Genomic DNA, 12,453 nt, shown 5'->3' on the forward strand with positions numbered 1-12,453 from the left:
CCGTCGTTTTCCTCTTTGCATCTTCTTCGTCGTCAACGTCATCAGCGTTTTGCCTTTGTTGTGTGCATTTTCTTTGCCGTTTTCCTTTTATTTTCCCCCGTCGCTTTGTGCTCGTTCGCTCGTTCTGCTGCGTTGGATTTCAACCTGTCAAGCGGGCGGAAGGGGTCGGTGGGTGGTACGGTGGTGTGTGAGTATCTGTACTTGCGTTGGGTTAACTGCAGACTGAGGCCTGTACTTTGTTGCATTTTCTAACTGGTTGGGCTAGGACCCATCGCCGCTGCACAGTGTATTCCGCATTCTGTAGGCCGTTGACTGCATCGAGTGGCGTCGCCTTCCTGCCGCCGCTCCCTCTTCGCCCCCTGTCAGTCCACCACCCCCTCTACCGCCGCTTATCGTTGACCCTGCGCGCCACTTATTGCGTTCCTCTTCGCCTGCATCTTCTGATTTCTGGTGCTTCTGGTGGCAGTGCAGTGCATTTCTTTTGCTTCGAAGCCCCACCAGAGCCGAGCACTCAACCCTTTTAGTGGTGGCTACAGTTGGGGTACAGTGGGTACTCTGTGAGAGAATTTTCCTTGTACCATAAATAGTATACTACACTAGGATGGCTTTACCTACACATCTTAAATAATTAATAACTAAGAAAATTCCTTACTAGCTTAATGGAATTGTTGAGTCCTTATCTCGGCATCATTGAGCATTATAAGTTTTGGGGTTACGGTCTGATCTGAAGTATTTGCCAGGCTGTATCAGCATTACTCACTACTTTGCCTGACGGAAATTTGAAGGACTTTTCTCAATAACTTCAGTCCAGTGCATATCTTTATTTTGCCAAATGAGTGGTCATATCGAGTTTGCCCTGTTGTGCAGAAGTGGCCATAGGCATAGGCTCTCTCTGTAAGGGCTTTTGGCTGATGGGTCTGCTGCTACCTTGCCACTTAACCGCTTTTCCGTCTTTTGGCTTTTGTCTTTTCGCACTCTCCACCAGATGGATGAGGTGTGGTGGATCAGGCGGGGGACTCGGTGCAAGAGCAACCACCTAACCTGCCAACCAATTGGCGTATGCCACCAAATGTCATTTAACCCACCCGAGCCCACTTCTGTCCGCTCTCTTGGCTGGTGAAATATGCAAGGCAAATGTAATCATTATTGATTTTGTGGTCTCTCTGGAACGGAGAACTCGAAGCTGAACCGGTCCGTAAAGGGGAGGGGGCTGACTGGACATTCGCACACATTAGTATGTTAGATTATCCGACCCGTTCGCTGCTGAGGCTGCTTAAATATGCAAGCCGTTGACGATCCTTCGGGGTGGAAGAGCAGAGGGCAGTCGAATGGATGGGGGCGCCTAAGGAGACCAAGGACCCGTCACACACATTAGAAATTTAACAGGTTAATGTCCAAAGTCGTAAAGGAGACCATTTATTTATGGCCACATTCCGACTTCCCTCGCACTCAGTGAGGCTCTCCTAATTTTCATAAAATATATGAGACCGCCCGCACTCGAAAGTGTGCGTGTCGTGAACATAAAAATCTGTAAAGCAGACGGTTGTCTTGAGAGACCTTGAAGGGCTTGATAATGACTGCTGCCACTCTAACCAACCAGCCCATCCCTTCCGCTCCTTCCATTCACCCCCTTTCTTGCCAGCATAAGCTTTATGTTTGGTTAGCTCCTTTGGGGGGTTGGAGAAACAGAAACACTCGCTTCTTTTTCGGGCCAGCTGTCAGATTTGTCAAAGGAGTGAAGGACTCGAGCGACTTTGGGCAGCTTGTGTGGCAGGAAGTTGATTTGGCGGCACAGCAACGGGAGAAGGAAATGCAGAAGCTTTGTTGGGAGGCGGGATGAGGATGAGGATTTGGATTCGGAGGGAATGTATATATCAATCTTAATAATTGCATGCGAAGGGTAAAGCTGGAGATGCAAGTATCCTGCGCTTGTTTCTTGGTTTTCAGACTGGAAATACATGGCGCAACCAATATTTACTGAAGATATACACAATAACAATTTGAAAATGAACCCTCTTCTAAATAGATAAATAACAACAATGAAATCTTCGAGAATAAACATAAATCAATAATCAAGTTAAAATGACCCCTCTGAGTCAAAATTTGTCGCATCTTATAACTAGTTATACATAAATTATTTTGTTTTTAATTATACAAGTTGATCGTCGTTCTAATCAAATGTCAAATTTTAGAAGAACTTAATAAATTTCAAGCCTTGAAAAAAATATATTTAAAGTTAATGGCTTAAACCTTTCTATTTCGCAATTATAATATGATAACAAAAACTAAAAAAAATATATGTTATTTTTCAGTGATAACAAATTTTATAGATTGTAGGTATTTTTAAAAGCATTTCAAATACATAGATTCTTCTGTACCGATGTTCGAATAAACTTGTTGTCCAGGAAGTACTTATCAAATCAAAATGGTATCTGGCTCAACTGAAAAATATTAGCAATCTCAACCAGTTCGATTTGCATCTCGAAATGTGTGTCTGCACGGCGGGTAACCAGTTGGGTGGGCACATTAAGCCGAAAGTAGCCCATGTTTCATCAATGCTGCTGACAGTTGCAAAAAGTATCGACCAGTTGGCTAAATTGCATCTTGTTGCAGCCCGTCCAATAAGCCAGGCAATCTTTTTTTTCAAATCAAAAACGCATTCCTCCTCCCGTTTCTCCCTGTTGCCAAGTGGCATCTCGTGAGGCATGTGTCTGGCCAGACATTCATCCATCTACTCAATCATGGGTTTTGACCATTTCTAGGAACTTTTTGAACCGCCGCAGCAGTTGTCTTTCCATATTGTTGTTGCTAATTACCACACAGCCAAATAGCGAATCGCAAAAAGGCAAGCCAGAGAAACTGCAATAAACATTGATTTTCCAAAGATGTCGAGGCGGCTTTAACCACTTGACCATATTGTTGTCGCCGCTATGCCTTATTTGGCTAGGGCAAAAAGATCTTTCATTCCCAAGAAACTGCAGCAAAAAGTTGCCCAATTTGTTGGAGTCGCGTTGTCGAGATAGTTTTTACCTAGCCAGCTCCGAACCATTAGCGCATGTAAGCTGCCTTGCTTCCCCGATGCCAAATGTCAACATATCAATTTCGCTCGCACCTAATATATGTATCTCTGAGATACGCCGATGCGGCTACAAATCTTATGGCACGGCGGCAATGCGAACAATTCTAAACGGGTCGCCATCGACAGAGACTCCGACCTGTTTATGCAAATCAAGCGAGAGGCCAAGAATATCTTGTTCGCAAATTTCTATTCAAAAGTTGATCAAAAATATACAAAGGCGAGAAAAAAGTAAAAACATTTTTATTAAGTTAAACTGCCTGCAATGTGTGGGCTGGCCTATAAAGGCTTTCAGCGAGCAAAACAACACCGAAGGGGCCGCGGAAAGTCGGGAGAGCATTTCAATTGCGTGGCGTACGAGATTATTAAGGCAATTTGATGATTAATACTTGTAGCTCGCAGTAATGCAAGCGTATCAGAGATTTCGGGAGATTGGCTTGAGACGAAATTTAGTTTTACAGAGCCCTAAGCTTATAGCGTCTTACTGTCCACTTTAATAGTAAAATCGTTTAGTGAATTTATGGTAAGAAATTTAAAATATTTCATGAAAACCCTTCATTTCCAGCATACCAATAATAACGTTTTCCCGCGCGCTTTGAGATTAGTATTTTGACGGCATTACTATCTTACCTTTCGTATTTACGCAAATGGTTTTTTTCGCTGATTTCGTGTAAATATTTTGTCCGGCAATTAATTATTTTAAACGTGACGCATAGCGAGAGAAGCTGTTTCTTACTCTCGCTTCGTGTGGAAATGCTCTCCAGCTCGGCGTTTGATAAACAATTATGAAGGCTCTCTAAAAACGCCTACTGTTTCTGTTTATTTGGCTTTGAATATTTTTTGCTAGTTCGTTTTGATCAAGTAAACTAAATAAGTGTGAGTGTGTGTGTCCCAGTGGTTGGTTTGGACTTTGTTTATGTGCCGGCATTTTCATTCATAGTCGGTCGTACAGTTTTAGATGATAAATCTTTTTATGCGAGGGGCAGCACGCGCTATTTTCTCATACTAAGCACTCATCATGGCTGTATCTGTATCTGAATACATGCACATGTATCTGTAGGTGAAAATGTGTGCTCTGTGTGTTACGGCATTATCATTAGCTCTTGGGAATTTTTGTTCTCCTCTCAGGCAAGTTCATTAACTTTTGAATTGTACGCGGGGGCAACAATTTGTCAAAAATTCTGTCAGACATGCGATTTTTAAATTATTATTTTATATGCCCGGATTATGTGCACATAACTTCGGTCTATACTTTGTTTATTTTTCGTTCTCTTTCTCAGATTCTCGATCTACACTGACCCATATGCGGTGTGAGCTGAGCATTTCTTCTCCATAATTCCCTATTATTATTTGACATGCGAGCTTCCAAATAAAAGTTTGACCAAGCAATTAAGAAGGCCCAGACAAAGTTGTGTCCGGTTTTAATTTTTGGAGTTGTCGTTGATTAGCTGTTGCTGCCCCACTTGACCAACTGATGGAGACACTGACTGACCGACTGTCTAATTGGCCAACTAACTAACTGACTGGCTAGCTACCTGCTGAGCTGGTTTACTTTATCTTTTAACATCTGTGTGTTTAGGGGTTAGCAGTACCAGTTCCGTTTCGTAGTCAAAAATGACGTCACAATGATTAAAAACCAAAAGAGACTAGGCTAGGTTGAGCACGGACAACAATAGATTATACCATATCAGTCATAATTCGCATAATATTCGTGCGAATCGTCGTTTAGGATAGGCATGACCCCTGCTTTTGAATTCAAGTCAAGGGTACCAGTGTCTAGTAGCGGTTCAATAAAACAGGCATAGAAATCAAGCCGATTTCAATGTCTTGCGGCTTCCTGATGCTAAGAATCTACTGTACCACGCATGACAGTAAATTAAATAAATTATCAATTTGCATGCTTAAATTAATCGGAATTTATAAATTAAACGTAGTATCATTTCTTTGATGCGTTCGCAGTGACCGAAGAGTCGTTTTCCGTTTCCTGGCCAAAAATAAACATTTCAAAAGTGTTTTCCAACAGCTGGTTGCCAAAGTAACGTTGCCCCAAAAGAAAAAATCCAATAAATTCATCTTTTAGCGGACCAGTTTGTTTATACTACTCTCCCTAGCTCATTTAGTTTTCCGTTTTAAAATTATTTACTTTGCTTGAGATGCTAGTGAATTGGAAGTTTTAGTGAGGCAAATTCCATATGCAAATGTTTCCGGTAGAGATTCTGATTTACTTGAATGATTTAAACTATTATGTTTTCCATTTGCCTAACAGCGTATGTACATTAAATTCTCTATTTTTTCTCGTTTCAGGTACGTGTCCATGCATTGAATTTTGTGCCAGCGATTTTTGAATCCATCTCCCGTTTTGTGTAAGGTCTTTTCCCCGCCCATAAAATGTCTGGCTGTGAATAGATTTCTTGGAATGGACTTTTTCCAGTAGCAGATGTTTTAGTAATTACGGCATTCATCAGTCTAGTTGGCTATCAAGCGATTTAGCCATCAGCAAATTAGGATTAATAATGGGAACAAAATGGTGCAGATTAAGGCGATACAATCGCGTGGTGATTAATTTAATAGGGCGAAAATATATGATATCAAGACTAAACCCTTCCTGTCATTCATTTGTGCCAAAAGCGCTGCATATATGCTTTTCCAAAATGTTCTATTATAGACTTTTTAATTTTCTTTCTTATTGAATTAGATATATCACAACAAAAACGTAGGATAATCACTAGCGCAATCAATAATTGAAGAATTAGGTTTATGGACCCGAGCATACATATATGTTTGATGGCTGACAAATAAGTATTAAAGAAATGGTTGAAAACTCATTTTCTCCGGCAAGGAGAAAATCTAGTTATTCCTGCATCTTTTCTGCCTGTTTTTCGGGTTATGAAAAGTTTTCCCAGACCGGGCAGCTGGCCGGCGGTTCTCCAGTAGCAAAAACTCGTATCATAGCTGAGAAACGTTCGTCTCCATCCAATTGCTCCGCGCCCGGCCTGGACCAGAAACTTTTCCATCATAATCTACTTAACTTTTGCTGCAATCAATTGCAGACTTGTGTAGCAGCGTTGTGCCGCCTCATTGCATTTTACACAGCCTCCTCTCAGACGGTTCTCCACCCATATCTGTGCAAGATTTCTTTGTGCAGATACAGAACGAACCGAGAGATACTTTTCCTTTGCCAGTGCCTGTGCCATTGCCTTTGCTTTTCGCATTTGTTAAGCGGGCCGGGCCGTTAATAGAAAAGTTGTCAATGTTTTTTAGACGGCAGAGGAAGCAGAGGAGGCTGTCAGTTGCGCTTATCTTATCAGTGCAAAACGAGGGGAGGTGAAGTTGCAACTTTCTGCCGCCTGTCTTGTGCATAGTCGGGCTGCGGATGCATCTGCGTTTTGTCCGGTTTCGTATCTCTGTGTGTTGCCTCTGCAGCGAATACAAACGCACCGTGTTCGAGTTTCTCCTACAAGCAAAAGCTATCGAAATACGTACACAAAAGAGAGAGAGAGTACACACACCAAAGCTTCGCAGATATAGATACAGCCCACAGGCGGCACATGCATTCTGTAGATACAATATCTTAAAGATGCACTGAAGCGTAATTGCTGTTACCTATTCCAATACCCTCTCTACCCTCTGCTGTCGCCCATCGCCTGGCAGCGCAGTCTTGTTGAGCTTGTTAATAGTATTCGACAAAAACAAGAATGCTATTGGTTTTGCCCAGAAGCGAAGGTTGCAGAGTATTTATCAAACAAAGGGCAATGTTCTTTACATCGCAAACGACGGAAATGATTTTTCCTCTAGTGAAACAAATGTAATAGGCCAGAGATTCTTTGTAACCGACGATTATATTGAAAACTTCAGCTCAACGATGCCTGTTTCAAAAATGTTTTAGGTTAGTTCTTTTAACCACTTTTGGAACAAAACTATCAAAAATATATATAATAGAATGCAAATTAGAAGAAAAATATACATTAATCTTCTAATAGGCTTGCCATTAAGTGATCTATTGAGGTTTGATAAGGGTAATAGTTTATCCGACTACTATAGGCCATATATAACACTGGGATCGTGTTGCTTTACCGATGATATAACCCTACAAATAATAAAATATCGTTCGACCTGCTCAGTCATCTTGTGGCTGAATTTCCAACTCTCAATTTGGCTTGGGATTCGGATGCTTGGGTCAAGCCATATTGAACTCTGAAGCCCCAAAGCCCTCGTCTTCCCAATGCATCTAAGTATTTCGTATTTCAAATTTGGCACATGAGTCTCTCACTCGCCCTTTTCGATCTCGTGCGAATATAAGGCATTGTGCTCTACTGACTTCTGGCTAATTGCTTGCTGCCGCTTTGTTATTGCTTTTGGCAGTATCTATCTGAGCGAGTAAGTGGATGTATCTGTGAGTATCGAGTATCTATTTGCCATTGCATTGTTGTCTCGTTTGCGCACATAATTGTAATTGATAGTTTGACTTTTACTAAGCGGGAAAGAGAGAATCGGATGCATTGTGCATTAGTTAAGGGCTTGGTTTACGGCTCTGCTTCTCTGTTGTTGCTTCTCTTACAGGGTAATTGGATAGCTAGGAAAGTACGAAAATACAAAAATAGTCCAACCCAAAGACCTTCAGCTTGACTCGGGACGCCATCGCTTGAATCACTTGAACTGTGATATTTTCCGCATCAGACCTTTGCAAACCAGTTTTCCCCCACAGTAAGCGGCATTACTCATACGCCAAGTGGAACATTGGCACTTCTCCGTAGACTAGCTCAATTCTTCGTTAAATTATGTGCATTTGAAATGTGTAAGCAAGGAGAGAGGTTTATTTCCCTCTTCTTTAGCCGATTTAGTTGTTATTAGCAAGCTCAATCAAATGTTTAAGTTCTTATCAAGCTCCCTTACTACACTGCAAACAAGTTGCTTGAATCGCGGAAGCATATTTTCAACAAAGTTTAGATAGCTACAACATTACAGATGTTTTATTAAGGAGTTACCTACACTTAAGGCCTTTTTTTATTTATAATTATAGCCCATACTTGCAATATAATCAGAGTTCCGGAATACCCTCACATAGCATGTCATATGCATGTGTGTGTTTCTCGATCCGCTGACTACTTGCACTCTCCCTCTTTTTCTTTTTTCTTCGGCGGTAGGTTGCTTGTTTTTATTTTTTTTTTGCGAATGTCGAGCGTTCATTGCCCGCGATATGCTGTTTTTGCTTTTTCTTGCCCTGCTGTTTGTGTGGCTTTGGCTTTGCTGCATTCTGATTTTATTTATTTATTTTTAACGCACACACAATTTGTTAATCTGACTCGCTGTACTGTTCTGTTTTTATTTTTGGCATATCTTTGCGTTTTGTTAGGATCCAGACAGATACATGCATGTATGGAGAGGCTAGAAGAGTGTTAGATGGGGTGATGGGTTAGCAATCGACACCGTCAAGGTCACAGACCTTCTTCAAAATTCTCTTCTCTTCATTTAGCATAGTGATCAAATCAATTATGTGGTAAGAATAACCTTAAGCAGCAGATTTGTCTGTCTTTATGAATTTCAGGTGTTTCGCATTATATTGCACTATTTTCTGTTATCGTTAGAAGACGACCTATTATAAAGTTCTTGGACAAATGTTTACTCACACAGAACAAAATGGTAGGAGTCTTAGATGGTCTCTTTAAGTAAAACCATCAACAAATAATACAAAATTAATTGATTATTAAAATTACAAATAGGTGTGTTAAAAGTCATACGTAATCCTCTTAACTCTAACTTAATACATAATTGGAACTGTTTTTGATCGTGTTCTAATCGCATCGATTTGGGGAACATATTACTACATTTTTATCGCGCTTGTATTCCACTTCCCCCCTTTTTGGTGTCTGATAATCGCTAAAGCCGATTGCTTATCAATTTATGGTCGAAGTCGCATTTTTTGGCTCTGCCGATTTACTCGCCGGTTTTTCAGTCACTTAATCAGTCGGTTAAACGTATATAAATGTGCATTTTTGTATTTAAAGAACTCCGCGTGAAAAGGCCACATTTACTCGTTCTGTTTTGCTGCTGTACTTAATATGCCGCTTTAATTTAACTGAATCGCAATCACAATGCAGCAGGAAGGAGAGGCGGGCGATACAAGCTGTTTCGCATTTTATTTGAAATTCTATTTTTATTCACTTGCCCATGCGTTTTGCTTGCCACTTTTTTGCTTTGTTTTTGCTGCTGCTTTTTGCCTCGCATTTTTACTTTGGCCTGCCAACTATTTTTGTTTACTATTTACTTTGTGTTGTTGTCGCGCGTTGTCCCCGCCGGCATTTGCAAAGGGGCGTGGCAGAGGGGCGGAACGGAGGTCTTAGTGCGTTGATTTCCCGACCTAGCCGGCGACAATATTTGTTGTGCACTCGACGCCAAAGCCGCCAGGAGAGGCAGGGAAGCCAGGAAAAGCGCGACGTGAAGCGGGGTGAACCAGAATCCACGAAAGCGGGTATACTACAAAATCACAGGGGTACGGGGGAAGGAACATGGCGAGGGGGCAGACAAAGGCCAATGGGAAGGCAGTCCGTCCGGTATTTCTAGCACTAGACTGAAAAAGCCTAGGCATTTTTGCGGTTACAGTGGGCCAAATCCAATAATGTTCTATAATAGTAAAAAGTAAAATTGAAAATTAAATCGGCCTAGGTATATTCCGTCTTGCATAAGTAGATTTTAATATAAATGTATAAAAGTGTAACCAAGTAGTTTCTCAAAAAAATATAATTCCCTGTGACTTATTAACGTAAGCATAGGTAATACGTTGTGCTGACAATTCCATATCCATTTTTCTTCTACCACATGACATGACACAATTTTCAAGAAATAAATATTTTAGCTTCAATTGGGAATTACGCCGCAATCCTCGTTTCTACCGCAAAAGCTTCCCACACCTGATTGTTTATGGTTATGGCCTCCACTGTGCCAGCTCGGGGCCTCTCCTCCCCTGGGCCCCCTGAGCCCTCACGGCTCTTCGCCACTGCCACTGCCTGGCTTTCAAATGAGTTTTGTTGTTGCTGTTGCTGTTGGGTTGCATGCCACTCGCAACGGCGCAAAAGTTCCTAGACCACTCCAAAAAAGAGAAATAAAAAAGCACAAAATTTATATGCGCCGTCGCGCATGCAGTCGCTGCCTCAGTCGACGTCGAATGTTGACACGTACGACGAAGTCGCGCCTTGTATGGCTTTCAATGGCAAGCAGATTATTAATATTGCAAATGTATGCGGAGCAGGGCAGAGCGGCGACTTAGCATCCGAGCCTATAAATGTGACTTGGCATTAGGACTATGAGTTTATCTGCCTCTAAGATGGCATTTCAGGGTGGATTAGGCGAGTAGTTCGCAGTTGCAGGGAGATAAGCGGTACGGAACCGGTTGATAATGGAGGTCCTCAGCAGGCGGGCCCCTTTTACAGGTTTCAGTTGGAAAACAGAGCGTTTTATGTAAGAGCTTCTTACCCATTAAACTTTGGGTCTTATCTTTTTTTTTGTTTTTTATACAAATGTAACACGATAAATATATTTAATGATATACGAAATTTTCTTAAATTTTAAATTTTAAAATAAATTTAATATTTTAGACTTTTTGCAACTGAGGTGATGATCTGTTGATTGCTAGAAATAATAGCGAATCTTTCGTCAAGCCAGACCTCCAATGCTTCATTGCTCCATCTCTGTTCCGCCGTTGCTCTCAGCCGTAGGGCAATGTCGTTATCGGTATCAAAACTTCATCATCGTCTTGGCAGAGAACGTATATCGCACAGCGCACATTGCACATTGCACGTTGCTCGTGGGGAACGCCGACATGAGCCTCTTTTGTCTGATGACTTCCACTGGGTGCATCTGTGTGCCTACAAGTATACCTACATATATACCGGGCATGTGCATACTCCACTCGGTACGATATGTACATATCGGAGTATATATTGCGACTGTCTGCGCTTCAGAGTTGTATAGCAATTGAATATTTGCAAGAGATTTCCGTTCATTAAACCCGACAGCAACAGCAGCGGCAGCAGCAGCCGCAGAAGCAATGTGGAGCGGAAAGAGATGGGAATACTCCCCCTGAAAGAGACGGCGATAGCGAGTGGAGAACCACCGTAGGCGGACTTTTGGGCCTCGAGGGGAATCCGTTCGTTGGCGAGGAAGTGGAGGGGAGTGCCCCGGTACATGCAGTTGCTGATTTTAATTTTTATTTCATCCTCCCTACAAGCTAAATAGCAGATAACAGTGCGAAAGAGAGAAAGAGGACGGCCAGAATGAGATAGAGAGTAGGAGCTTCGGCTATAAAAAATTCCTCTTTAAAGTTTCGCGCGTCGATTTTGTGTGCATAGTGCTGTCGAAGCGGAGTTCAAATGCACTCGGGAAACTAATTTCTCAGAAATCTTTTAATTCGCTGTACTGCTTTAAGCTCAGCATTTTGAAGATGCAAATATTAGTGCGTCGGAAGTATGTTTAAAATATATACCAAACAAAAGTTTAATTACTGCTATCGTGGGATGTTGGAACAATTTGAATTCCATAATAAATGGTCATAATACGATTACGTATTTAAATTTGGAAAATCAATTTAGGCAATACAGACATGACCTAAAATTCGTTATAAGCATATACTTCTCCCAGCTCCCTTGTTTTATATTCTACATCAATCACCTTATATACTTGTTTATCGTTTAGCTATACTGAAGAGTTTAGTAATCACTTTTTGCTGTTCTCTGGTTTGCCTGCCAAGATTTTAGCCTTACTTTGTTCCAGATGAAGAAGACAAAAAACAGTTGAAATTAATAAAATGAGATTAGCTCTCCCACGACGGCGAACTTTGACCAAATGTTTGGAATAAAGTGGACTACAACAGGGTAAATTTAGTTCTTAAGGGCCGTCTGTGCCTGCGTATTGATAAAAAGTTCAATATATCGCATTCACGAAAATGTATCCACCCATCAAAGTTGCATCCACATCCACCAAGACTGCTCCAAAGTTTGACACAAGTTGGGAAACAACCGCAACTTTAAGTTCAATCAAAAGTTTTTGGGATTTCTGCGGGAAACTCTTAAGCTTCCTCTTTCAGTTCTTTTTGCTGTTCCTAATTGCTGCACGTTGCATGTTCTCGGGTTCATCTGCGGCATATAGTAAGCTGCCAGCTACTTGCACCGAAACCAAAGCGAACTGAACCCATCATAATACCCTTGAAGGATTTTCTACGGCTAAAAGCAGAGATGTGTGCGGTGGCTCCGAGTCCAAATATCTTTGCTGTATTGGCCGCGCCAAGATTGGAACTCAGCTTGAACCAGGAAAACATGTTTGCAGCTCCAGCTAGGTGGCAATGAAAACTGTTGGAAAAAGCGGAGACAAAGAGAAGAAAAACC

At 41.5% G+C, this 12,453-nt stretch overlaps 1 protein-coding gene across 20 annotated transcripts in view; it reads left to right on the forward strand.

The window, feature by feature from the left end:
- LOC6535120 (poly(rC)-binding protein 3) overlaps positions 1-12,453 on the forward strand; it is a 90,275-nt gene that overhangs the window by 40,349 nt on the left and 37,473 nt on the right. The window contains exon 2 of one of the 20 annotated variants that reach the window (XM_039374857.2): positions 5,381-5,439. The exons of the other annotated variants lie outside the window; for them this stretch is intronic. The gene's annotated coding sequence lies outside the window, so the exon portion shown is untranslated. The remainder of the gene's footprint in view (positions 1-5,380; positions 5,440-12,453) is intronic. 20 annotated transcript variants of the gene reach the window in all.

The sequence above is a fragment of the Drosophila yakuba genome, chromosome 3L (genome assembly GCF_016746365.2).
Source record: "Drosophila yakuba strain Tai18E2 chromosome 3L, Prin_Dyak_Tai18E2_2.1, whole genome shotgun sequence".
NCBI lineage: Eukaryota > Metazoa > Arthropoda > Insecta > Diptera > Drosophilidae > Drosophila > Drosophila yakuba.